The following is a 23,535-nucleotide window of genomic DNA, read 5'->3' as shown; positions in this document are numbered from 1 at the left end:
CTGGGAGAGCAAATCAGCACTACAAAGAAATCTCTCGCCCCCCCCCCCCCCGGGGCAAAAGGGCCAGGCGAAAAAAGTCTAAAAACCAGAAAGGCAGGACAGCCCACGGAGTCAAGGGAGCCTTGTTAAGCTGATGCCGGGAAGTCAATGGCCAACAGCCAATCTTCACAAGTGTATCCTCTTTCCCAAACCATGTAAAACACAGAACCACAGAGCATAGGGCACTTCCACACATGGGCGTTGACCTTGGGAAAATGAAAAAATCAACCAGACACAGGGACCCCAAAGTTGAGGGCTGCTGTCTTGACAAGAACCTCCACTCCGGTACACGTTTCATATCCCAGGAAAGAGCCAAGTGGACAAAGACGAGTGGACAAGTGGACAAAGACAAGTGGACAAGTGGACAAGTGGTGCTACGTAGGTCCAATGGAGTGTCACTCAGCCATGAAATCCACGTCATGAGGCTGGTAGCAGCATCCTGAGTGGATTTAGGTACGATCATCCTCAGTGAAATAAGTCCCACAAAAAAGAAACTTATGATATCACTTATCGAGGGAATGTAAAAATCGCTCCCCATGAACGGAATCCCCAAACAGAACAGAGTCACGCTTTTAGAAAACACACTTATGCCTGCTTCAGGGGAAAGGTGAGGTGCGGTGACGCATAAAACTCGAGTTTGAAATGAGCACAGATACCCTTCCGAAAACCGAATATGGAATGGACACGACCTACTCCTTGCTCAATCAACTGGACTCACCAGACCCTGTTCATCGCACAAGTATCTATCCGACTAGTAAGCATCTTAAAAGCTAAGTCTTGATATCTCTGTGTAAGTGCATGAAGGGTGTGTAAAGCGGCCTAAAACCAGCAGGGAAAATCAGCTCAGACCCATTCTGAGGATACATTTCCAACACAAAGAAGAAACAAGCAGGGCAAAACAGAGAGAAATTCTTCCAAAATGCGTTCAGGGACTGGCATGCAACCAGGATTGACCACATCTACAGCCCCAGCGGCAGAAGACATAAGGCTGGACACTCTTGGGGCTGAGACGATTGGTGAGGTTGGGAAAGCAAATGCAGACCCTTGAAAGGAATCCTGCGTGCTCCCCATTCCATGGGTCCCAACTCTCCAGGTTCAACGCAATCTTCCGACAGCGAAAGCACTCATTGGAAACCCAGCGGATGCTACACCGTGGGATCGGGAAAGCTTTCTGAAACTCACCTCAGTTTTCCTCTCCTGGTGCTCGTGTTCTCCATTCAGGCCCCCTTACTAACAATCTCCCCACTTGGAGACTCGGCGCCTTTCCATGCCTCTTTCGTACCGTCTGCAATTTGTCCGCAGGATGAACTGCAAGAGGGGGAACCAATGAGAGACTCGCTGGAGGTGTTTGGTCGGGCACATGTCACTCTCATTTCCCATCACGAAGAAGAATTCACCAGCGGTTCAGCCTGCAACCGCGGATCGACAATAGGGCGTGAAGCCATCCAGCCGTGTTGCGTCCCACTCACAAAAAAGCGACTTGGGAAATGGAGCTCAGGGGCCCTGCACTTCCCAAACCTGCAGAGTTCTAAACGATAACTATCGCCCCAAAATATATTGAGGTCAGGCTACGAAGAGGCGCTGAACGCAAGGCAGAACTGCAGGAAACGGATGTCAACGGGTACATCGGAATGGCCCCGATAGCACATGAAAAGCGCCAGAACGTGGACAATGATGCGGTTGGCCAAAAAGGGCGTATGCGATTTTTCCTGAATATATTCAGGAAAAAACGCATACGCCCTTTTTGGCCAACCAAGCAACCTGGGAGAGCAAATCAGCACTACAAAGAAATCTCTCACCCCCTCCCCCGGGGCAAAAGGGCCAGGCGAAAAAAGTCTAAAAACCAGAAAGGCAGGACAGCCCACGGAGTGAAGGGAGCCTTGTTAAGCTGATGGGCGGGATGTCAATGGCCAACAGCCAATCTTCACAAGTGTATCCTCTTTCCCAAACCATGTAAAACACAGAACCACAGAGCATAGGGCACTTCCACACATGGGCGTTGACCTTGGGAAAATGAAAAAATCAACCAGACACAGGGACCCCAAAGTTGAGGGCTGCTGTCTTGACAAGAACCTCCACTCCGGTACACGTTTCATATCCCAGGAAAGAGCCAAGTGGACAAAGACGAGTGGACAAGTGGACAAAGACAAGTGGACAAGTGGACAAGTGGTGCTACGTAGGTCCAATGGAGTGTCACTCAGCCATGAAATCCACGTCATGAGGCTGGTAGCAGCATCCTGAGTGGATTTAGGTACGATCATCCTCAGTGAAATAAGTCCCACAAAAAAAGAAACTTATGATATCACTTATCGAGGGAATGTAAAAATCGCTCCCCATGAACGGAATCCCCAAACAGAACAGAGTCACGCTTTTAGAAAACACACTTATGCCTGCTTCAGGGGAAAGGTGAGGTGCGGTGACGCATAAAACTCGAGTTTGAAATGAGCACAGATACCCTTCCGAAAACCGAATATGGAATGGACACGACCTACTCCTTGCTCAATCAACTGGACTCACCAGACCCTGTTCATCGCACAAGTATCTATCCGACTAGTAAGCATCTTAAAAGCTAAGTCTTGATATCTCTGTGTAAGTGCATCAAGGGTGTGTAAAGCGGCCTAAAACCAGCAGGGAAAATCAGCTCAGACCCATTCTGAGGATACATTTCCAACATAAAGAAGAAACAAGCAGGGCAAAACAGAGAGAAATTCTTCCAAAATGCGTTCAGGGACTGGCATGCAACCAGGATTGACCACATCTACAGCCCCAGCGGCAGAAGACAGAAGGCTGGACACTCTTGGGGCTGAGACGATTGGTGAGGTTGGGAAAGCAAATGCAGACCCTTGAAAGGAATCCTGCGTGCTCCCCATTCCATGGCTCCCAACTCTCCAGGTTCAACGCAATCTTCCGACAGCGAAAGCACTCATTGGAAACCCAGCGGATGCTACACCGTGGGATCGGGAAAGCTTTCTGAAACTCACCTCAGTTTTCCTCTCCTGGTGCTCGTGTTCTCCATTCAGGCCCCCTTACTAACAATCTCCCCACTTGGAGACTCGGCGCCTTTCCATGCCTCTTTCGTACCGTCTGCAATTTGTCCGCAGGATGAACTGCAAGAGGGGGAACCAATGAGAGACTCGCTGGAGGTGTTTGGTCGGGCACATGTCACTCTCATTTCCCATCACGAAGAAGAATTCACCAGCGGTTCAGCCTGCCACCGCGGATCGACAATAGGGCGTGAAGCCATCCAGCCGTGTTGCGTCCCACTCACAAAAAAGCGACTTGGGAAATGGAGCTCAGGGGCCCTGCACTTCCCAAACCTGCAGAGTTCTAAACGATAACTATCGCCCCAAAATATATTGAGGTCAGGCTACGAAGAGGCGCTGAACGCAAGGCAGAACTGCAGGAAACGGATGTCAACGGGTACATCGGAATGGCCCCGATAGCACATGAAAAGCGCCAGAACGTGGACAATGATGCGGTTGGCCAAAAAGGGCGTATGCGAACGCATACGCCCTTTTTGGCCAACCAAGCAACCTGGGAGAGCAAATCAGCACTACAAAGAAATCTCTCGCCCCCCCCCCCGGGGCAAAAGGGCCAGGCGAAAAAAGTCTAAAAACCAGAAAGGCAGGACAGCCCACGGAGTCAAGGGAGCCTTGTTAAGCTGATGCCGGGAAGTCAATGGCCAACAGCCAATCTTCACAAGTGTATCCTCTTTCCCAAACCATGTAAAACACAGAACCACAGAGCATAGGGCACTTCCACACATGGGCGTTGACCTTGGGAAAATGAAAAAATCAACCAGACACAGGGACCCCAAAGTTGAGGGCTGCTGTCTTGACAAGAACCTCCACTCCGGTACACGTTTCATATCCCAGGAAAGAGCCAAGTGGACAAAGACGAGTGGACAAGTGGACAAAGACAAGTGGACAAGTGGACAAGTGGTGCTACGTAGGTCCAATGGAGTGTCACTCAGCCATGAAATCCACGTCATGAGGCTGGTAGCAGCATCCTGATTGGATTTAGGTACGATCATCCTCAGTGAAATAAGTCCCACAAAAAAAGAAACTTATGATATCACTTATCGAGGGAATGTAAAAATCGCTCCCCATGAACGGAATCCCCAAACAGAACAGAGTCACGCTTTTAGAAAACACACTTATGCCTGCTTCAGGGGAAAGGTGAGGTGCGGTGACGCATAAAACTCGAGTTTGAAATGAGCACAGATACCCTTCCGAAAACCGAATATGGAATGGACACGACCTACTCCTTGCTCAATCAACTGGACTCACCAGACCCTGTTCATCGCACAAGTATCTATCCGACTAGTAAGCATCTTAAAAGCTAAGTCTTGATATCTCTGTGTAAGTGCATCAAGGGTGTGTAAAGCGGCCTAAAACCAGCAGGGAAAATCAGCTCAGACCCATTCTGAGGATACATTTCCAACACAAAGAAGAAACAAGCAGGGCAAAACAGAGAGAAATTCTTCCAAAATGCGTTCAGGGACTGGCATGCAACCAGGATTGACCACATCTACAGCCCCAGCGGCAGAAGACATAAGGCTGGACACTCTTGGGGCTGAGACGATTGGTGAGGTTGGGAAAGCAAATGCAGACCCTTGAAAGGAATCCTGCGTGCTCCCCATTCCATGGCTCCCAACTCTCCAGGTTCAACGCAATCTTCCGACAGCGAAAGCACTCATTGGAAACCCAGCGGATGCTACACCGTGGGATCGGGAAAGCTTTCTGAAACTCACCTCAGTTTTCCTCTCCTGGTGCTCGTGTTCTCCATTCAGGCCCCCTTACTAACAATCTCCCCACTTGGAGACTCGGCGCCTTTCCATGCCTCTTTCGTACCGTCTGCAATTTGTCCGCAGGATGAACTGCAAGAGGGGGAACCAATGAGAGACTCGCTGGAGGTGTTTGGTCGGGCACATGTCACTCTCATTTCCCATCACGAAGAAGAATTCACCAGCGGTTCAGCCTGCCACCGCGGATCGACAATAGGGCGTGAAGCCATCCAGCCGTGTTGCGTCCCACTCACAAAAAAGCGACTTGGGAAATGGAGCTCAGGGGCCCTGCACTTCCCAAACCTGCAGAGTTCTAAACGATAACTATCGCCCCAAAATATATTGAGGTCAGGCTACGAAGAGGCGCTGAACGCAAGGCAGAACTGCAGGAAACGGATGTCAACGGGTACATCGGAATGGCCCCGATAGCACATGAAAAGCGCCAGAACGTGGACAATGATGCGGTTGGCCAAAAAGGGCGTATGCGTTCGCATACGCCCTTTTTGGCCAACCAAGCAACCTGGGAGAGCAAATCAGCACTACAAAGAAATCTCTCGCCCCCCCCCCCCGGGGCAAAAGGGCCAGGCGAAAAAAGTCTAAAAACCAGAAAGGCAGGACAGCCCACGGAGTCAAGGGAGCCTTGTTAAGCTGATGGGCGGGATGTCAATGGCCAACAGCCAATCTTCACAAGTGTATCCTCTTTCCCAAACCATGTCAAACACAGAACCACAGAGCATAGGGCACTTCCACACATGGGCGTTGACCTTGGGAAAATGAAAAAATCAACCAGACACAGGGACCCCAAAGTTGAGGGCTGCTGTCTTGACAAGAACCTCCACTCCGGTACACGTTTCATATCCCAGGAAAGAGCCAAGTGGACAAAGACGAGTGGACAAGTGGACAAAGACAAGTGGACAAGTGGACAAGTGGTGCTACGTAGGTCCAATGGAGTGTCACTCAGCCATGAAATCCACGTCATGAGGCTGGTAGCAGCATCCTGAGTGGATTTAGGTACGATCATCCTCAGTGAAATAAGTCCCACAAAAAAAGAAACTTATGATATCACTTATCGAGGGAATGTAAAAATCGCTCCCCATGAACGGAATCCCCAAACAGAACAGAGTCACGCTTTTAGAAAACACACTTATGCCTGCTTCAGGGGAAAGGTGAGGTGCGGTGACGCATAAAACTCGAGTTTGAAATGAGCACAGATACCCTTCCGAAAACCGAATATGGAATGGACACGACCTACTCCTTGCTCAATCAACTGGACTCACCAGACCCTGTTCATCGCACAAGTATCTATCCGACTAGTAAGCATCTTAAAAGCTAAGTCTTGATATCTCTGTGTAAGTGCATCAAGGGTGTGTAAAACGGCCTAAAACCAGCAGGGAAAATCAGCTCAGACCCATTCTGAGGATACATTTCCAACACAAAGAAGAAACAAGCAGGGCAAAACAGAGAGAAATTCTTCCAAAATGCGTTCAGGGACTGGCATGCAACCAGGATTGACCACATCTACAGCCCCAGCGGCAGAAGACATAAGGCTGGACACTCTTGGGGCTGAGACGATTGGTGAGGTTGGGAAAGCAAATGCAGACCCTTGAAAGGAATCCTGCGTGCTCCCCATTCCATGGCTCCCAACTCTCCAGGTTCAACGCAATCTTCCGACAGCGAAAGCACTCATTGGAAACCCAGCGGATGCTACACCGTGGGATCGGGAAAGCTTTCTGAAACTCACCTCAGTTTTCCTCTCCTGGTGCTCGTGTTCTCCATTCAGGCCCCCTTACTAACAATCTCCCCACTTGGAGACTCGGCGCCTTTCCATGCCTCTTTCGTACCGTCTGCAATTTGTCCGCAGGATGAACTGCAAGAGGGGGAACCAATGAGAGACTCGCTGGAGGTGTTTGGTCGGGCACATGTCACTCTCATTTCCCATCACGAAGAAGAATTCACCAGCGGTTCAGCCTGCCACCGCGGATCGACAATAGGGCGTGAAGCCATCCAGCCGTGTTGCGTCCCACTCACAAAAAAGCGACTTGGGAAATGGAGCTCAGGGGCCCTGCACTTCCCAAACCTGCAGAGTTCTAAACGATAACTATCGCCCCAAAATATATTGAGCGCAGGCTACGAAGAGGCGCTGAACGCAAGGCAGAACTGCAGGAAACGGATGTCAACGGGTACATCGGAATGGCCCCGATAGCACATGAAAAGTGCCAGAACGTGGACAATGATGCGGTTGGCCAAAAAGGGCGTATGCGATTTTTCCTGAATATATTCAGGAAAAAACGCATACGCCCTTTTTGGCCAACCAAGCAACCTGGGAGAGCAAATCAGCACTACAAAGAAATCTCTCGCCCCCCCCCGGGGCAAAAGGGCCAGGCGAAAAAAGTCTAAAAACCAGAAAGGCAGGACAGCCCACGGAGTCAAGGGAGCCTTGTTAAGCTGATGGGCGGGATGTCAATGGCCAACAGCCAATCTTCACAAGTGTATCCTCTTTCCCAAACCATGTCAAACACAGAACCACAGAGCATAGGGCACTTCCACACATGGGCGTTGACCTTGGGAAAATGAAAAAATCAACCAGACACAGGGACCCCAAAGTTGAGGGCTGCTGTCTTGACAAGAACCTCCACTCCGGTACACGTTTCATATCCCAGGAAAGAGCCAAGTGGACAAAGACGAGTGGACAAGTGGACAAAGACAAGTGGACAAGTGGACAAGTGGTGCTACGTAGGTCCAATGGAGTGTCACTCAGCCATGAAATCCACGTCATGAGGCTGGTAGCAGCATCCTGAGTGGATTTAGGTACGATCATCCTCAGTGAAATAAGTCCCACAAAAAAAAGAAACTTATGATATCACTTATCGAGGGAATGTAAAAATCGCTCCCCATGAACGGAATCCCCAAACAGAACAGAGTCACGCTTTTAGAAAACACACTTATGCCTGCTTCAGGGGAAAGGTGAGGTGCGGTGACGCATAAAACTCGAGTTTGAAATGAGCACAGATACCCTTCCGAAAACCGAATATGGAATGGACACGACCTACTCCTTGCTCAATCAACTGGACTCACCAGACCCTGTTCATCGCACAAGTATCTATCCGACTAGTAAGCATCTTAAAAGCTAAGTCTTGATATCTCTGTGTAAGTGCATCAAGGGTGTGTAAAGCGGCCTAAAACCAGCAGGGAAAATCAGCTCAGACCCATTCTGAGGATACATTTCCAACACAAAGAAGAAACAAGCAGGGCAAAACAGAGAGAAATTCTTCCAAAATGCGTTCAGGGACTGGCATGCAACCAGGATTGACCACATCTACAGCCCCAGCGGCAGAAGACATAAGGCTGGACACTCTTGGGGCTGAGACGATTGGTGAGGTTGGGAAAGCAAATGCAGACCCTTGAAAGGAATCCTGCGTGCTCCCCATTCCATGGCTCCCAACTCTCCAGGTTCAACGCAATCTTCCGACAGCGAAAGCACTCATTGGAAACCCAGCGGATGCTACACCGTGGGATCGGGAAAGCTTTCTGAAACTCACCTCAGTTTTCCTCTCCTGGTGCTCGTGTTCTCCATTCAGGCCCCCTTACTAACAATCTCCCCACTTGGAGACTCGGCGCCTTTCCATGCCTCTTTCGTACCGTCTGCAATTTGTCCGCAGGATGAACTGCAAGAGGGGGAACCAATGAGAGACTCGCTGGAGGTGTTTGGTCGGGCACATGTCACTCTCATTTCCCATCACGAAGAAGAATTCACCAGCGGTTCAGCCTGCAACCGCGGATCGACAATAGGGCGTGAAACCATCCAGCCGTGTTGCGTCCCACTCACAAAAAAGCGACTTGGGAAATGGAGCTCAGGGGCCCTGCACTTCCCAAACCTGCAGAGTTCTAAACGATAACTATCGCCCCAAAATATATTGAGGTCAGGCTACGAAGAGGCGCTGAACGCAAGGCAGAACTGCAGGAAACGGATGTCAACGGGTACATCGGAATGGCCCCGATAGCACATGAAAAGCGCCAGAACGTGGACAATGATGCGGTTGGCCAAAAAGGGCGTATGCGTTTTTTCCTGAATATATTCAGGAAAAAACGCATACGCCCTTTTTGGCCAACCAAGCAACCTGGGAGAGCAAATCAGCACTACAAAGAAATCTCTCACCCCCTCCCCCGGGGCAAAAGGGCCAGGCGAAAAAAGTCTAAAAACCAGAAAGGCAGGACAGCCCACGGAGTGAAGGGAGCCTTGTTAAGCTGATGGGCGGGATGTCAATGGCCAACAGCCAATCTTCACAAGTGTATCCTCTTTCCCAAACCATGTAAAACACAGAACCACAGAGCATAGGGCACTTCCACACATGGGCGTTGACCTTGGGAAAATGAAAAAATCAACCAGACACAGGGACCCCAAAGTTGAGGGCTGCTGTCTTGACAAGAACCTCCACTCCGGTACACGTTTCATATCCCAGGAAAGAACCAAGTGGACAAAGACGAGTGGACAAGTGGACAAAGACAAGTGGACAAGTGGACAAGTGGTGCTACGTAGGTCCAATGGAGTGTCACTCAGCCATGAAATCCACGTCATGAGGCTGGTAGCAGCATCCTGAGTGGATTTAGGTACGATCATCCTCAGTGAAATAAGTCCCACAAAAAAAGAAACTTATGATATCACTTATCGAGGGAATGTAAAAATCGCTCCCCATGAACGGAATCCCCAAACAGAACAGAGTCACGCTTTTAGAAAACACACTTATGCCTGCTTCAGGGGAAAGGTGAGGTGCGGTGACGCATAAAACTCGAGTTTGAAATGAGCACAGATACCCTTCCGAAAACCGAATATGGAATGGACACGACCTACTCCTTGCTCAATCAACTGGACTCACCAGACCCTGTTCATCGCACAAGTATCTATCCGACTAGTAAGCATCTTAAAAGCTAAGTCTTGATATCTCTGTGTAAGTGCATCAAGGGTGTGTAAAGCGGCCTAAAACCAGCAGGGAAAATCAGCTCAGACCCATTCTGAGGATACATTTCCAACATAAAGAAGAAACAAGCAGGGCAAAACAGAGAGAAATTCTTCCAAAATGCGTTCAGGGACTGGCATGCAACCAGGATTGACCACATCTACAGCCCCAGCGGCAGAAGACATAAGGCTGGACACTCTTGGGGCTGAGACGATTGGTGAGGTTGGGAAAGCAAATGCAGACCCTTGAAAGGAATCCTGCGTGCTCCCCATTCCATGGCTCCCAACTCTCCAGGTTCAACGCAATCTTCCGACAGCGAAAGCACTCATTGGAAACCCAGCGGATGCTACACCGTGGGATCGGGAAAGCTTTCTGAAACTCACCTCAGTTTTCCTCTCCTGGTGCTCGTGTTCTCCATTCAGGCCCCCTTACTAACAATCTCCCCACTTGGAGACTCGGCGCCTTTCCATGCCTCTTTCGTACCGTCTGCAATTTGTCCGCAGGATGAACTGCAAGAGGGGGAACCAATGAGAGACTCGCTGGAGGTGTTTGGTCGGGCACATGTCACTCTCATTTCCCATCACGAAGAAGAATTCACCAGCGGTTCAGCCTGCCACCGCGGATCGACAATAGGGCGTGAAGCCATCCAGCCGTGTTGCGTCCCACTCACAAAAAAGCGACTTGGGAAATGGAGCTCAGGGGCCCTGCACTTCCCAAACCTGCAGAGTTCTAAACGATAACTATCGCCCCAAAATATATTGAGGTCAGGCTACGAAGAGGCGCTGAACGCAAGGCAGAACTGCAGGAAACGGATGTCAACGGGTACATCGGAATGGCCCCGATAGCACATGAAAAGCGCCAGAACGTGGACAATGATGCGGTTGGCCAAAAAGGGCGTATGCGAACGCATACGCCCTTTTTGGCCAACCAAGCAACCTGGGAGAGCAAATCAGCACTACAAAGAAATCTCTCGCCCCCCCCCCCCCCGGGGCAAAAGGGCCAGGCGAAAAAAGTCTAAAAACCAGAAAGGCAGGACAGCCCACGGAGTCAAGGGAGCCTTGTTAAGCTGATGCCGGGAAGTCAATGGCCAACAGCCAATCTTCACAAGTGTATCCTCTTTCCCAAACCATGTAAAACACAGAACCACAGAGCATAGGGCACTTCCACACATGGGCGTTGACCTTGGGAAAATGAAAAAATCAACCAGACACAGGGACCCCAAAGTTGAGGGCTGCTGTCTTGACAAGAACCTCCACTCCGGTACACGTTTCATATCCCAGGAAAGAGCCAAGTGGACAAAGACGAGTGGACAAGTGGACAAAGACAAGTGGACAAGTGGACAAGTGGTGCTACGTAGGTCCAATGGAGTGTCACTCAGCCATGAAATCCACGTCATGAGGCTGGTAGCAGCATCCTGAGTGGATTTAGGTACGATCATCCTCAGTGAAATAAGTCCCACAAAAAAGAAACTTATGATATCACTTATCGAGGGAATGTAAAAATCGCTCCCCATGAACGGAATCCCCAAACAGAACAGAGTCACGCTTTTAGAAAACACACTTATGCCTGCTTCAGGGGAAAGGTGAGGTGCGGTGACGCATAAAACTCGAGTTTGAAATGAGCACAGATACCCTTCCGAAAACCGAATATGGAATGGACACGACCTACTCCTTGCTCAATCAACTGGACTCACCAGACCCTGTTCATCGCACAAGTATCTATCCGACTAGTAAGCATCTTAAAAGCTAAGTCTTGATATCTCTGTGTAAGTGCATCAAGGGTGTGTAAAGCGGCCTAAAACCAGCAGGGAAAATCAGCTCAGACCCATTCTGAGGATACATTTCCAACACAAAGAAGAAACAAGCAGGGCAAAACAGAGAGAAATTCTTCCAAAATGCGTTCAGGGACTGGCATGCAACCAGGATTGACCACATCTACAGCCCCAGCGGCAGAAGACATAAGGCTGGACACTCTTGGGGCTGAGACGATTGGTGAGGTTGGGAAAGCAAATGCAGACCCTTGAAAGGAATCCTGCGTGCTCCCCATTCCATGGCTCCCAACTCTCCAGGTTCAACGCAATCTTCCGACAGCGAAAGCACTCATTGGAAACCCAGCGGATGCTACACCGTGGGATCGGGAAAGCTTTCTGAAACTCACCTCAGTTTTCCTCTCCTGGTGCTCGTGTTCTCCATTCAGGCCCCCTTACTAACAATCTCCCCACTTGGAGACTCGGCGCCTTTCCATGCCTCTTTCGTACCGTCTGCAATTTGTCCGCAGGATGAACTGCAAGAGGGGGAACCAATGAGAGACTCGCTGGAGGTGTTTGGTCGGGCACATGTCACTCTCATTTCCCATCACGAAGAAGAATTCACCAGCGGTTCAGCCTGCCACCGCGGATCGACAATAGGGCGTGAAGCCATCCAGCCGTGTTGCGTCCCACTCACAAAAAAGCGACTTGGGAAATGGAGCTCAGGGGCCCTGCACTTCCCAAACCTGCAGAGTTCTAAACGATAACTATCGCCCCAAAATATATTGAGCGCAGGCTACGAAGAGGCGCTGAACGCAAGGCAGAACTGCAGGAAACGGATGTCAACGGGTACATCGGAATGGCCCCGATAGCACATGAAAAGTGCCAGAACGTGGACAATGATGCGGTTGGCCAAAAAGGGCGTATGCGATTTTTCCTGAATATATTCAGGAAAAAACGCATACGCCCTTTTTGGCCAACCAAGCAACCTGGGAGAGCAAATCAGCACTACAAAGAAATCTCTCGCCCCCCCCGGGGCAAAAGGGCCAGGCGAAAAAAGTCTAAAAACCAGAAAGGCAGGACAGCCCACGGAGTCAAGGGAGCCTTGTTAAGCTGATGGGCGGGATGTCAATGGCCAACAGCCAATCTTCACAAGTGTATCCTCTTTCCCAAACCATGTAAAACACAGAACCACAGAGCATAGGGCACTTCCACACATGGGCGTTGACCTTGGGAAAATGAAAAAATCAACCAGACACAGGGACCCCAAAGTTGAGGGCTGCTGTCTTGACAAGAACCTCCACTCCGGTACACGTTTCATATCCCAGGAAAGAGCCAAGTGGACAAAGACGAGTGGACAAGTGGACAAAGACAAGTGGACAAGTGGACAAGTGGTGCTACGTAGGTCCAATGGAGTGTCACTCAGCCATGAAATCCACGTCATGAGGCTGGTAGCAGCATCCTGAGTGGATTTAGGTACGATCATCCTCAGTGAAATAAGTCCCACAAAAAAAGAAACTTATGATATCACTTATCGAGGGAATGTAAAAATCGCTCCCCATGAACGGAATCCCCAAACAGAACAGAGTCACGCTTTTAGAAAACACACTTATGCCTGCTTCAGGGGAAAGGTGAGGTGCGGTGACGCATAAAACTCGAGTTTGAAATGAGCACAGATACCCTTCCGAAAACCGAATATGGAATGGACACGACCTACTCCTTGCTCAATCAACTGGACTCACCAGACCCTGTTCATCGCACAAGTATCTATCCGACTAGTAAGCATCTTAAAAGCTAAGTCTTGATATCTCTGTGTAAGTGCATCAAGGGTGTGTAAAGCGGCCTAAAACCAGCAGGGAAAATCAGCTCAGACCCATTCTGAGGATACATTTCCAACACAAAGAAGAAACAAGCAGGGCAAAACAGAGAGAAATTCTTCCAAAATGCGTTCAGGGACTGGCATGCAACCAGGATTGACCACATCTACAGCCCCAGCGGCAGAAGACATAAGGCTGGACACTCTTGGGGCTGAGACGATTGGTGAGGTTGGGAAAGCAAATGCAGACCCTTGAAAGGAATCCTGCGTGCTCCCCATTCCATGGGTCCCAACTCTCCAGGTTCAACGCAATCTTCCGACAGCGAAAGCACTCATTGGAAACCCAGCGGATGCTACACCGTGGGATCGGGAAAGCTTTCTGAAACTCACCTCAGTTTTCCTCTCCTGGTGCTCGTGTTCTCCATTCAGGCCCCCTTACTAACAATCTCCCCACTTGGAGACTCGGCGCCTTTCCATGCCTCTTTCGTACCGTCTGCAATTTGTCCGCAGGATGAACTGCAAGAGGGGGAACCAATGAGAGACTCGCTGGAGGTGTTTGGTCGGGCACATGTCACTCTCATTTCCCATCACGAAGAAGAATTCACCAGCGGTTCAGCCTGCCACCGCGGATCGACAATAGGGCGTGAAGCCAGCCAGCCGTGTTGCGTCCCACTCACAAAAAAGCGACTTGGGAAATGGAGCTCAGGGGCCCTGCACATCCCAAACCTGCAGACTTCTAAACGATAACTATCGCCCCAAAATATATTGAGCGCAGGCTACGAAGAGGCGCTGAACGCAAGGCAGAACTGCAGGAAACGGATGTCAACGGGTACATCGGAATGGCCCCGATAGCACATGAAAAGCGCCAGAACGTGGACAATGATGCGGTTGGCCAAAAAGGGCGTATGCGAACGCATACGCCCTTTTTGGCCAACCAAGCAACCTGGGAGAGCAAATCAGCACTACAAAGAAATCTCTCGCCCCCCCCCCCGGGGCAAAAGGGCCAGGCGAAAAAAGTCTAAAAACCAGAAAGGCAGGACAGCCCACGGAGTCAAGGGAGCCTTGTTAAGCTGATGGGCGGGATGTCAATGGCCAACAGCCAATCTTCACAAGTGTATCCTCTTTCCCAAACCATGTAAAACACAGAACCACAGAGCATAGGGCACTTCCACACATGGGCGTTGACCTTGGGAAAATGAAAAAATCAACCAGACACAGGGACCCCAAAGTTGAGGGCTGCTGTCTTGACAAGAACCTCCACTCCGGTACACGTTTCATATCCCAGGAAAGAGCCAAGTGGACAAAGACGAGTGGACAAGTGGACAAAGACAAGTGGACAAGTGGACAAGTGGTGCTACGTAGGTCCAATGGAGTGTCACTCAGCCATGAAATCCACGTCATGAGGCTGGTAGCAGCATCCTGAGTGGATTTAGGTACGATCATCCTCAGTGAAATAAGTCCCACAAAAAAAGAAACTTATGATATCACTTATCGAGGGAATGTAAAAATCGCTCCCCATGAACGGAATCCCCAAACAGAACAGAGTCACGCTTTTAGAAAACACACTTATGCCTGCTTCAGGGGAAAGGTGAGGTGCGGTGACGCATAAAACTCGAGTTTGAAATGAGCACAGATACCCTTCCGAAAACCGAATATGGAATGGACACGACCTACTCCTTGCTCAATCAACTGGACTCACCAGACCCTGTTCATCGCACAAGTATCTATCCGACTAGTAAGCATCTTAAAAGCTAAGTCTTGATATCTCTGTGTAAGTGCATCAAGGGTGTGTAAAGCGGCCTAAAACCAGCAGGGAAAATCAGCTCAGACCCATTCTGAGGATACATTTCCAACACAAAGAAGAAACAAGCAGGGCAAAACAGAGAGAAATTCTTCCAAAATGCGTTCAGGGACTGGCATGCAACCAGGATTGACCACATCTACAGCCCCAGCGGCAGAAGACATAAGGCTGGACACTCTTGGGGCTGAGACGATTGGTGAGGTTGGGAAAGCAAATGCAGACCCTTGAAAGGAATCCTGCGTGCTCCCCATTCCATGGCTCCCAACTCTCCAGGTTCAACGCAATCTTCCGACAGCGAAAGCACTCATTGGAAACCCAGCGGATGCTACACCGTGGGATCGGGAAAGCTTTCTGAAACTCACCTCAGTTTTCCTCTCCTGGTGCTCGTGTTCTCCATTCAGGCCCCCTTACTAACAATCTCCCCACTTGGAGACTCGGCGCCTTTCCATGCCTCTTTCGTACCGTCTGCAATTTGTCCGCAGGATGAACTGCAAGAGGGGGAACCAATGAGAGACTCGCTGGAGGTGTTTGGTCGGGCACATGTCACTCTCATTTCCCATCACGAAGAAGAATTCACCAGCGGTTCAGCCTGCCACCGCGAATCGACAATAGGGCGTGAAGCCAGCCAGCCGTGTTGCGTCCCACTCACAAAAAAGCGACTTGGGAAATGGAGCTCAGGGGCCCTGCACTTCCCAAACCTGCAGAGTTCTAAACGATAACTATCGCCCCAAAATATATTGAGGTCAGGCTACGAAGAGGCGCTGAACGCAAGGCAGAACTGCAGGAAACGGATGTCAACGGGTACATCGGAATGGCCCCGATAGCACATGAAAAGCGCCAGAACGTGGACAATGATGCGGTTGGCCAAAAAGGGCGTATGCGTTTTTTCCTGAATATATTCAGGAAAAAACGCATACGCCCTTTTTGGCCAACCAAGCAACCTGGGAGAGCAAATCAGCACTACAAAGAAATCTCTCGCCCCCCCCCCCCGGGGCAAAAGGGCCAGGCGAATAAAGTCTAAAAACCAGAAAGGCAGGACAGCCCACGGAGTCAAGGGAGCCTTGTTAAGCTGATGGGCGGGATGTCAATGGCCAACAGCCAATCTTCACAAGTGTATCCTCTTTCCCAAACCATGTAAAACACAGAACCACAGAGCATAGGGCACTTCCACACATGGGCGTTGACCTTGGGAAAATGAAAAAATCAACCAGACACAGGGACCCCAAAGTTGAGGGCTGCTGTCTTGACAAGAACCTCCACTCCGGTACACGTTTCATATCCCAGGAAAGAGCCAAGTGGACAAAGACGAGTGGACAAGTGGACAAAGACAAGTGGACAAGTGGACAAGTGGTGCTACGTAGGTCCAATGGAGTGTCACTCAGCCATGAAATCCACGTCATGAGGCTGGTAGCAGCATCCTGAGTGGATTTAGGTACGATCATCCTCAGTGAAATAAGTCCCACAAAAAAAGAAACTTATGATATCACTTATCGAGGGAATGTAAAAATCGCTCCCCATGAACGGAATCCCCAAACAGAACAGAGTCACGCTTTTAGAAAACACACTTATGCCTGCTTCAGGGGAAAGGTGAGGTGCGGTGACGCATAAAACTCGAGTTTGAAATGAGCACAGATACCCTTCCGAAAACCGAATATGGAATGGACACGACCTACTCCTTGCTCAATCAACTGGACTCACCAGACCCTGTTCATCGCACAAGTATCTATCCGACTAGTAAGCATCTTAAAAGCTAAGTCTTGATATCTCTGTGTAAGTGCATCAAGTGTGTGTAAAGCGGCCTAAAACCAGCAGGGAAAATCAGCTCAGACCCATTCTGAGGATACATTTCCAACACAAAGAAGAAACAAGCAGGGCAAAACAGAGAGAAATTCTTCCAAAATGCGTTCAGGGACTGGCATGCAACCAGGATTGACCACATCTACAGCCCCAGCGGCAGAAGACATAAGGCTGGACACTCTTGGGGCTGAGACGATTGGTGAGGTTGGGAAAGCAAATGCAGACCCTTGAAAGGAATCCTGCGTGCTCCCCATTCCATGGCTCCCAACTCTCCAGGTTCAACGCAATCTTCCGACAGCGAAAGCACTCATTGGAAACCCAGCGGATGCTACACCGTGGGATCGGGAAAGCTTTCTGAAACTCACCTCAGTTTTCCTCTCCTGGTGCTCGTGTTCTCCATTCAGGCCCCCTTACTAACAATCTCCCCACTTGGAGACTCGGCGCCTTTCCATGCCTCTTTCGTACCGTCTGCAATTTGTCCGCAGGATGAACTGCAAGAGGGGGAACCAATGAGAGACTCGCTGGAGGTGTTTGGTCGGGCACATGTCACTCTCATTTCCCATCACGAAGAAGAATTCACCAGCGGTTCAGCCTGCCACCGCGGATCGACAATAGGGCGTGAAGCCATCCAGCCGTGTTGCGTCCCACTCACAAAAAAGCGACTTGGGAAATGGAGCTCAGGGGCCCTGCACTTCCCAAACCTGCAGAGTTCTAAACGATAACTATCGCCCCAAAATATATTGAGGTCAGGCTACGAAGAGGCGCTGAACGCAAGGCAGAACTGCAGGAAACGGATGTCAACGGGTACATCGGAATGGCCCCGATAGCACATGAAAAGCGCCAGAACGTGGACAATGATGCGGTTGGCCAAAAAGGGCGTATGCGTTTTTTCCTGAATATATTCAGGAAAAAACGCATACGCCCTTTTTGGCCAACCAAGCAACCTGGGAGAGCAAATCAGCACTACAAAGAAATCTCTCGCCCCCCCCCCCCGGGGCAAAAGGGCCAGGCGAAAAAAGTCTAAAAACCAGAAAGGCAGGACAGCCCACGGAGTCAAGGGAGCCTTGTTAAGCTGATGGGCGGGATGTCAATGGCCAACAGCCAATCTTCACAAGTGTATCCTCTTTCCCAAACCATGTAAAACACAGAACCACAGAGCATAGGGCACTTCCACACATGGGCGTTGACCTTGGGAAAATGAAAAAATCAACCAGACACAGGGACCCCAAAGTTGAGGGCTGCTGTCTTGACAAGAACCTCCACTCCGGTACACGTTTCATATCCCAGGAAAGAGCCAAGTGGACAAAGACGAGTGGACAAGTGGACAAAGACAAGTGGACAAGTGGACAAGTGGTGCTACGTAGGTCCAATGGAGTGTCACTCAGCCATGAAATCCACGTCATGAGGCTGGTAGCAGCATCCTGAGTGGATTTAGGTACGATCATCCTCAGTGAAATAAGTCCCACAAAAAAAAGAAACTTATGATATCACTTATCGAGGGAATGTAAAAATCGCTCCCCATGAACGGAATCCCCAAACAGAACAGAGTCACGCTTTTAGAAAACACACTTATGCCTGCTTCAGGGGAAAGGTGAGGTGCGGTGACGCATAAAACTCGAGTTTGAAATGAGCACAGATACCCTTCCGAAAACCGAATATGGAATGGACACGACCTACTCCTTGCTCAATCAACTGGACTCACCAGACCCTGTTCATCACACAAGTATCTATCCGACTAGTAAGCATCTTAAAAGCTAAGTCTTGATATCTCTGTGTAAGTGCATCAAGGGTGTGTAAAGCGGCCTAAAACCAGCAGGGAAAATCAGCTCAGACCCATTCTGAGGATACATTTCCAACACAAAGAAGAAACAAGCAGGGCAAAACAGAGAGAAATTCTTCCAAAATGCGTTCAGGGACTGGCATGCAACCAGGATTGACCACATCTACAGCCCCAGCGGCAGAAGACATAAGGCTGGACACTCTTGGGGCTGAGACGATTGGTGAGGTTGGGAAAGCAAATGCAGACCCTTGAAAGGAATCCTGCGTGCTCCCCATTCCATGGCTCCCAACTCTCCAGGTTCAACGCAATCTTCCGACAGCGAAAGCACTCATTGGAAACCCAGCGGATGCTACACCGTGGGATCGGGAAAGCTTTCTGAAACTCACCTCAGTTTTCCTCTCCTGGTGCTCGTGTTCTCCATTCAGGCCCCCTTACTAACAATCTCCCCACTTGGAGACTCGGCGCCTTTCCATGCCTCTTTCGTACCGTCTGCAATTTGTCCGCAGGATGAACTGCAAGAGGGGGAACCAATGAGAGACTCGCTGGAGGTGTTTGGTCGGGCACATGTCACTCTCATTTCCCATCACGAAGAAGAATTCACCAGCGGTTCAGCCTGCCACCGCGGATCGACAATAGGGCGTGAAGCCATCCAGCCGTGTTGCGCCCCACTCACAAAAAAGCGACTTGGGAAATGGAGCTCAGGGGCCCTGCACTTCCCAAACCTGCAGAGTTCTAAACAATAACTATCGCCCCAAAATATATTGAGGTCAGGCTACGAAGAGGCGCTGAACGCAAGGCAGAACTGCAGGAAACGGATGTCAACGGGTACATCGGAATGGCCCCGATAGCACATGAAAAGCGCCAGAACGTGGACAATGATGCGGTTGGCCAAAAAGGGCGTATGCGTTTATTCCTGAATCAGGAAAAAACGCATACGCCCTTTTTGGCCAACCAAGCAACCTGGGAGAGCAAATCAGCACTACAAAGAAATCTCTCGCCCCCCACCCGGGGCAAAAGGGCCAGGCGAAAAAAGTCTAAAAACCAGAAAAGCAGGACAGCCCACGGAGTCAAGGGAGCCTTGTTAAGCTGATGGGCGGGATGTCAATGGCCAACAGCCAATCTTCACAAGTGTATCCTCTTTCCCAAACCATGTAAAACACAGAACCACAGAGCATAGGGCACTTCCACACATGGGCGTTGACCTTGGGAAAATGAAAAAATCAACCAGACACAGGGACCCCAAAGTTGAGGGCTGCTGTCTTGACAAGAACCTCCACTCCGGTACACGTTTCATATCCCAGGAAAGAGCCAAGTGGACAAAGACGAGTGGACAAGTGGACAAAGACAAGTGGACAAGTGGACAAGTGGTGCTACGTAGGTCCAATGGAGTGTCACTCAGCCATGAAATCCACGTCATGAGGCTGGTAGCAGCATCCTGAGTGGATTTAGGTACGATCATCCTCAGTGAAATAAGTCCCACAAAAAAAGAAACTTATGATATCACTTATCGAGGGAATGTAAAAATCGCTCCCCATGAACGGAATCCCCAAACAGAACAGAGTCACGCTTTTAGAAAACACACTTATGCCTGCTTCAGGGGAAAGGTGAGGTGCGGTGACGCATAAAACTCGAGTTTGAAATGAGCACAGATACCCTTCCGAAAACCGAATATGGAATGGACACGACCTACTCCTTGCTCAATCAACTGGACTCACCAGACCCTGTTCATCGCACAAGTATCTATCCGACTAGTAAGCATCTTAAAAGCTAAGTCTTGATATCTCTGTGTAAGTGCATCAAGGGTGTGTAAAGCGGCCTAAAACCAGCAGGGAAAATCAGCTCAGACCCATTCTGAGGATACATTTCCAACACAAAGAAGAAACAAGCAGGGCAAAACAGAGAGAAATTCTTCCAAAATGCGTTCAGGGACTGGCATGCAACCAGGATTGACCACATCTACAGCCCCAGCGGCAGAAGACATAAGGCTGGACACTCTTGGGGCTGAGACGATTGGTGAGGTTGGGAAAGCAAATGCAGACCCTTGAAAGGAATCCTGCGTGCTCCCCATTCCATGGCTCCCAACTCTCCAGGTTCAACGCAATCTTCCGACAGCGAAAGCACTCATTGGAAACCCAGCGGATGCTACACCGTGGGATCGGGAAAGCTTTCTGAAACTCACCTCAGTTTTCCTCTCCTGGTGCTCGTGTTCTCCATTCAGGCCCCCTTACTAACAATCTCCCCACTTGGAGACTCGGCGCCTTTCCATGCCTCTTTCGTACCGTCTGCAATTTGTCCGCAGGATGAACTGCAAGAGGGGGAACCAATGAGAGACTCGCTGGAGGTGTTTGGTCGGGCACATGTCACTCTCATTTCCCATCACGAAGAAGAATTCACCAGCGGTTCAGCCTGCCACCGCGGATCGACAATAGGGCGTGAAGCCATCCAGCCGTGTTGCGTCCCACTCACAAAAAAGCGACTTGGGAAATGGAGCTCAGGGGCCCTGCACTTCCCAAACCTGCAGAGTTCTAAACGATAACTATCGCCCCAAAATATATTGAGGTCAGGCTACGAAGAGGCGCTGAACGCAAGGCAGAACTGCAGGAAACGGATGTCAACGGGTACATCGGAATGGCCCCGATAGCACATGAAAAGCGCCAGAACGTGGACAATGATGCGGTTGGCCAAAAAGGGCGTATGCGTTTTTTCCTGAATATATTCAGGAAAAAACGCATACGCCCTTTTTGGCCAACCAAGCAACCTGGGAGAGCAAATCAGCACTACAAAGAAATCTCTCGCCCCCCCCCCCCGGGGCAAAAGGGCCAGGCGAAAAAAGTCTAAAAACCAGAAAGGCAGGACAGCCCACGGAGTCAAGGGAGCCTTGTTAAGCTGATGGGCGGGATGTCAATGGCCAACAGCCAATCTTCACAAGTGTATCCTCTTTCCCAAACCATGTAAAACACAGAACCACAGAGCATAGGGCACTTCCACACATGGGCGTTGACCTTGGGAAAATGAAAAAATCAACCAGACACAGGGACCCCAAAGTTGAGGGCTGCTGTCTTGACAAGAACCTCCACTCCGGTACACGTTTCATATCCCAGGAAAGAGCCAAGTGGACAAAGACGAGTGGACAAGTGGACAAAGACAAGTGGACAAGTGGACAAGTGGTGCTACGTAGGTCCAATGGAGTGTCACTCAGCCATGAAATCCACGTCATGAGGCTGGTAGCAGCATCCTGAGTGGATTTAGGTACGATCATCCTCAGTGAAATAAGTCCCACAAAAAAAGAAACTTATGATATCACTTATCGAGGGAATGTAAAAATCGCTCCCCATGAACGGAATCCCCAAACAGAACAGAGTCACGCTTTTAGAAAACACACTTATGCCTGCTTCAGGGGAAAGGTGAGGTGCGGTGACGCATAAAACTCGAGTTTGAAATGAGCACAGATACCCTTCCGAAAACCGAATATGGAATGGACACGACCTACTCCTTGCTCAATCAACTGGACTCACCAGACCCTGTTCATCGCACAAGTATCTATCCGACTAGTAAGCATCTTAAAAGCTAAGTCTTGATATCTCTGTGTAAGTGCATCAAGTGTGTGTAAAGCGGCCTAAAACCAGCAGGGAAAATCAGCTCAGACCCATTCTGAGGATACATTTCCAACACAAAGAAGAAACAAGCAGGGCAAAACAGAGAGAAATTCTTCCAAAATGCGTTCAGGGACTGGCATGCAACCAGGATTGACCACATCTACAGCCCCAGCGGCAGAAGACATAAGGCTGGACACTCTTGGGGCTGAGACGATTGGTGAGGTTGGGAAAGCAAATGCAGACCCTTGAAAGGAATCCTGCGTGCTCCCCATTCCATGGCTCCCAACTCTCCAGGTTCAACGCAATCTTCCGACAGCGAAAGCACTCATTGGAAACCCAGCGGATGCTACACCGTGGGATCGGGAAAGCTTTCTGAAACTCACCTCAGTTTTCCTCTCCTGGTGCTCGTGTTCTCCATTCAGGCCCCCTTACTAACAATCTCCCCACTTGGAGACTCGGCGCCTTTCCATGCCTCTTTCGTACCGTCTGCAATTTGTCCGCAGGATGAACTGCAAGAGGGGGAACCAATGAGAGACTCGCTGGAGGTGTTTGGTCGGGCACATGTCACTCTCATTTCCCATCACGAAGAAGAATTCACCAGCGGTTCAGCCTGCCACCGCGGATCGACAATAGGGCGTGAAGCCATCCAGCCGTGTTGCGTCCCACTCACAAAAAAGCGACTTGGGAAATGGAGCTCAGGGGCCCTGCACTTCCCAAACCTGCAGAGTTCTAAACGATAACTATCGCCCCAAAATATATTGAGGTCAGGCTACGAAGAGGCGCTGAACGCAAGGCAGAACTGCAGGAAACGGATGTCAACGGGTACATCGGAATGGCCCCGATAGCACATGAAAAGCGCCAGAACGTGGACAATGATGCGGTTGGCCAAAAAGGGCGTATGCGTTTTTTCCTGAATATATTCAGGAAAAAACGCATACGCCCTTTTTGGCCAACCAAGCAACCTGGGAGAGCAAATCAGCACTACAAAGAAATCTCTCGCCCCCCCCCCGGGGGCAAAAGGGCCAGGCGAAAAAAGTCTAAAAACCAGAAAGGCAGGACAGCCCACGGAGTCAAGGGAGCCTTGTTAAGCTGATGGGCGGGATGTCAATGGCCAACAGCCAATCTTCACAAGTGTATCCTCTTTCCCAAACCATGTAAAACACAGAACCACAGAGCATAGGGCACTTCCACACATGGGCGTTGACCTTGGGAAAATGA

Source organism: Kogia breviceps, unplaced genomic scaffold, assembly GCF_026419965.1.
Source record: "Kogia breviceps isolate mKogBre1 unplaced genomic scaffold, mKogBre1 haplotype 1 scaffold_57, whole genome shotgun sequence".
In the NCBI taxonomy this organism is placed as follows: Eukaryota; Metazoa; Chordata; class Mammalia; order Artiodactyla; family Physeteridae; genus Kogia; species Kogia breviceps.
Note: the sequence above shows the minus strand (reverse complement) of the source record.